Below are 5,199 nucleotides of genomic sequence, written 5' to 3' on the forward strand. Positions count from 1 at the left end.
GTATTATAACAGTCTGTATGAAGACAGTCTGTATGCTAACAGTCTGTATGCTAACAGTCTGTATTATAACAGTCTGTATTATAACAGTCTGTATTTTAACAGTCTGTGTACGAACAGTCATAACTTAATTATTTCAACTGCAGCTTTTCACTCATTTCCTAAAAAAAGTAAAAAGGTTATAACTCGTGTTCCTTGAAGGGATGCCACTGCCTTCTGTCAGTGCACGTTCAAAGATGTGTTGTGAATGACTCTCAGTTACTACCACACCAAACTTAGCTCAATCTGTCAAACTGAATGGGCTACAGCTATTTTTATGTTTGCTGAATTTTATTTTCTGGCTCCTGTCCTGATTTTTTTACTCTTGTTGAAATCCTTAACTGAAAAAAATTGAATATTTTTAGTAGATTTCTTTCTTTTATTGCTTAAACATGTAGGGTTATACATACAGGAAGTAAAAAATAAAATAAAAATGCTGAGCTGTCAAAATCTTACAATGACCCTCATGCTCTCCTTGGGTCCAAATGACCCACAAGGCCTGGCGGGTCACTTTGACCCATGGGCAGCAGGAGAGTTAAAGGGATAGTCAGGACATTTTGAAGTGTGGAAAGGTTCTGTAGATAAATAAATGGATCAGGATGCTCCAGGTTTCAGACCTGAGCTGTTCCGGGTGCGTCTTCATCAAACCGTTTTGTTTTCCTCCTCCCTTCTGAGCGGCGCCTCTACCTCAACAGCGCGGCCCGTCTGAGGTTTCTGTTTGGACTTTATCTGAGCCGTGGCTCCAGAACCTGAGCTCTCACGTTTGTGTTTTTATCCCAGAACTGGAGAGTTTATTACAGTTTGTTAACAGTAAGAGAACACGTGCATTTGTTGGGACCAGAGGAAGACCAGGTGAGCCCCAAGAAGCCGTGGGAACTCGGGTCTGGGTGGTTCTGATAGTTGCAGAAGTGCTGAGTCATTCTGAGAATGCTGAGTCAGAACTTTCCGTCCTGTTTATGGTTTCTTCTGCACGTTTCTTTGCAACCAAACGTTCTCCACAGTTTATTTTAATAATTCAGATTTAAATGTTAGGCTCAATCAGGAAAAAAACATTTTTTAATAATTTTTATACTTTTCAAAATATTGAACTTTATTAAAATAAAGCTCCTCAGACAAACTGTCTCTTCAGTTCCTTAAAAAAAAGGTTGTTCTTTTAAATCGGCTTCAGCTGCTTGTTGCTTTTAGCTTTGGTTGCTATTCTACAACATTTAGCTACCGTTTTGCTACTTTTAGCTTTTTAACTACTGTTCTGTTCATTTTAGCTCGTTTTTTTTCCTGCTTTTAGTTTGTGTTTTTGCTCATTTTAGCTTTTGTCGTGCTTGATTTTTTTTTTACATTAAAATCTCAGTTTTAGCTTCATCAGCCAACGTCATTCAGCACTTAGATCACACACACACACACACACACACACATACAGTGTGTGTTATCCACAGTAATGTGTTACTGATATATTATATAAATATATTATTTATTTCTATCTGATTGATGTTAACACCAAAAGAAGCTATACATCTGCTTCATCGATTACTCGAAGGCCTTTCACGTCATTCAGCATCATAAACTATGGAGATGCTTCCACGAAATTGGCGTACCACCACATCTGACTGACCTCATCAAGGCATTATATCACAACCAAGAAGCCACAGTAAGAACAACATGGTGACACAGATTGGTTCAAGATCAGTAAAGGAACCGACAAGGATGCATTCTGTCACCCCTAAGCTTCGACCTCTATACCGAAACGATCATGCGCAGGGCAGGACTGGATGAAATGAACATCGGCGTAAAAATCGGAGGAAGAAACATCAAAAACATCAGATATGCCGACGATACCACTCTAATCGCAGAAAGTAAGAAAGACCTGGAACAATTGCTCATGAAAGTAAAGGACGAAAGCGAGAAAGCTGGCCTGCGTCTGAATGTCAAAAAAACGAAGATCATGACCACAGCTGTAAATAAGAACGTCAGCGTTAAGATGAACGATGAAGAGGTGGATAAGTTTATATTCCTCGGCTCCAACAGACTGCAATGGCAACCGCACACCAGAAATCAAGCGTAGATTAGCGATGATATCCATGAACGAAATTTGGATGAGCAGAGACGTCAGCCTCAAAACTGAACGCAGATTAGTGTTTCCAATTGCGATATATGGAAGCGAAACATGGACCACAAAGAAATCAGACGGGAGAAAAATGGATGCTTTTGAGCTATGGTGTTGGAGGAGCTTCCTAGGGATTTCGTGGACAGCACATATCACCGATCTCCAAGTCCTGGATCGAATCAAACTAAAACTCTCGTTAGAGGCCAGAATCACCAAACAGCGATTCGCCGACTTCAGCCACGTGATGAGAAGCCTCTCCTTGGAGAAAGACGTGCTCGGAATGGTTAGCAGGCGTAGAGGACAAGGCCGACAAGAACTCGCTGGCTTGACACCATCAAGCAGGATACGAACCTGACATTTACCCAAATAAAAGAAGCTGTATATGATCGTCAAGGACGGAGAACGTTGATCCAGCGAGTGACCGACAATCGACCACGACTGAACGGATAGTAGCAGATCGATGTTTAATAGATAAACTCGAGCCACCTGCTGTTTTCGGGAACACTTTCGTTAAAGTTGAAAATCATTAAATAAAGCAGAAGTGCCCTCGTTGATAACTCCTAAGCCCGTCTGGGCGACTTTTATCGCCCATAAGATCCTTGAAGCTGTGAGGTGAGGCGTTCACGGATCAGATGTGTCTCTGTCGCATTCCACAAACGCTTGATGAGCCGAGGTGATCTGCGTTCTTAAAAACATGTCAGATTAATCCCAAACACGCACGGAACAGCCCAGTTTCACCAGAGCAGCGGCTCACCTCCTTCCCACAATGCACCTCTGCTAAAATCACGTTCCTCCACATGTTGTCAAATATTCCTCAAAACACCAAATCTGCAGCTCGTGACAAAAAAATAAAAAGACAACCGTAAGACCACTGCAAAAGATGAAAGGGCGATAATGTTTTTTAATTGTTGTTGAAACGAAACTGAAACCAACGAAGGACATTAGATCTGAACGCTGAAGTTCAGCCTCCAAGTCTGAGGTCCTCAGATGGTGGACAGGCCCTCTGAGGTTCGGACCCAAGTAGAGCAGTTTAAGGTTCTTGAGTGAGGGATGGAGCGTGACCGGTGCAGCTTCTGCAGTGTTGTGGACTCTGTGCCGGTCCGTTGTGGTGAAGAGAAGTGACAATGTCCCCTGGATGCATCCTTAGGGAGGCTGGGAGGAGACCCAGAGAGGATTCAGGACACTCCTGCTAGACCATCTCTCAGCTGGTCTGGGAGTCCTCCCATAAGAGATCTCTGGGTCTTGCTGCTCCTGCTGCTGCCCCCGAGACCCGAGTCTGGAACGAGCAAGATAATGGGCGGATAAAAAATTAAAATCAGTCCTTTTAGCTCTTTCATTTATAACAACCTCACTTTTTAGGAAGAGATGTGTCTGAAACATCTGCACAGCTTTTCTGAATCCTCCCCACACGTCAAAAACATCCGAGCAGGTTTTTGCAGTCCTGCGGCCCGTTTGTCTTCACCACGCCGGTCCTTCATGAAGGCAGAGTTAGGTGGTTCAGACAGATCTGGAGGGAGCTCGTGAAAACACTGCAGGAAGTTTAGTCTTATAAATAACAACGAATGCAGGAAAACATAAATAAAGGTTTGTTTGTGCCAGAGATCACCGCCTGTCCAGTTGAGTCAAATACCGTTTTACACAAACTCACGTGAAACGATGTTATCTGGGATCTGTTTGCACTCGGGGGGTGTGTTGAGGATCACTCTCAGCTACTGACATCCAGATTTTAGCTCAGTACTTTTAAAGTTAGCCAAAGTATAGACTGTGTTCTCTACTGTCCATTAGCCGCAGCTGCCATCTTGAAATCGACTCCAAGCCGCTCTAGAGCTACGTTCATAGTTATTTTCTGAAAGTGGAGATATTTTGTGAACTTGTTTTTTCGAGTCGATGTAGAACAGAAGGTGAGCTCAGCTAATTCTCCATGATTCTGGTGGTCTAGGGTCTGATGGCTCCAGAGCAGGTTAAACAATCGGAGCAGATCTCTGTAGAAATGCAAGAAAATAAAAAGTATAGATAAGATTATTAGGAAGCGGCGTTTCCCTGCAGTGCCCGGCAGCAGTGTATGAATAATTCAAGCAGGGAGTTGGCTTGTCATAACTCAGCGCGCCACCGTGACGCGGCGCGACGCGGCGGCGCGCTGAGTTATAGGCACATTATGCAAGCCGCCGCGCCGCGTCTTGCCGCGCGCGTCTTACCGCGCCGCGTCTTGCCGCGCGCGCCGTGCCGCGTCTCAGCGCCTGAGCGGCTCTCAGCTTCAGGAAATTCAAACTCGCTGCTCTCCTCCGCGCGGAAACACGCATCTTCCCGCTCCAAGGTCACCGAGCCGCTGACAGACCTCCAAAGATCCCGTCAAAGGTACCGTTAAAGTCTGGAGAAGACACGTCGTGATTATCTACGGTATTATTTATTTATTTAGTTTGCGGGAGCTCGTGCCGCGATGACTAAGAGCTGCAGTGAATCAGGAGCGGAGCAGAAAGTCCTAGTTAGATACCGCTGAGGACATTTATGGTGCGTTCAGGAGCGTTTGGAGAAAGGTGGAAACCTAAAAACTGTCCCAGGATGAGTGACAGGAGCTGAAGCTGAGACTGAGTAAATCCTCTGAGCTCGGGCAGGCCTCGGGATTTCAGACCGGCTTCATCCGGTCCCTGTCCTGACAGCAGCAGCATCACAGCCGGCTTTATTCGGTTTTAAAGAGCCTCACGTCACCACGAGTGTATCAGCAGCTCGTTCAGTTATAAAAAGTCTTTTGCTCCTGTTTGTGATGAAAACTGTCTCAGCTGATTTAACTTTTACTTAACCTCCTGCTGCCCTCGCTTAAAAAGACCCTGATTTTGATCTAATGGCAGCAGGAGGGTTAAAACCACACAGACTTTGATGAACACTACAGGGCAGTTTCTAAAATTTACAATTAAACTCTAAAATAATTTACAATTCTGTAATATTACAGTGAGAACATTGAGTTCTGAATGACTGCTGATGAAGCTGAAACTGAAGAGAAGCAGAAAACTAGCTAAACCTAGCAAAAGACTAGCTAAACCTAGCAAAAGACTAGCTAAACCTAG

The 5,199-nt window shown here is 44.3% G+C and overlaps 1 protein-coding gene across 1 annotated transcript in view; it reads right to left on the bottom strand.

Annotated features, from left to right (window-relative positions):
• The window catches only part of LOC119428579 (DENN domain-containing protein 11), a 34,272-nt gene that overhangs the window by 4,581 nt on the left and 24,492 nt on the right, over positions 1-5,199 (bottom strand). The window lies entirely within an intron of this gene.

The sequence above is a fragment of the Nematolebias whitei genome, chromosome 22, assembly GCF_014905685.2.
Source record: "Nematolebias whitei isolate Nwh7 chromosome 22, NemWhi1, whole genome shotgun sequence".
NCBI classification, from domain to species: Eukaryota; Metazoa; Chordata; class Actinopteri; order Cyprinodontiformes; family Rivulidae; genus Nematolebias; species Nematolebias whitei.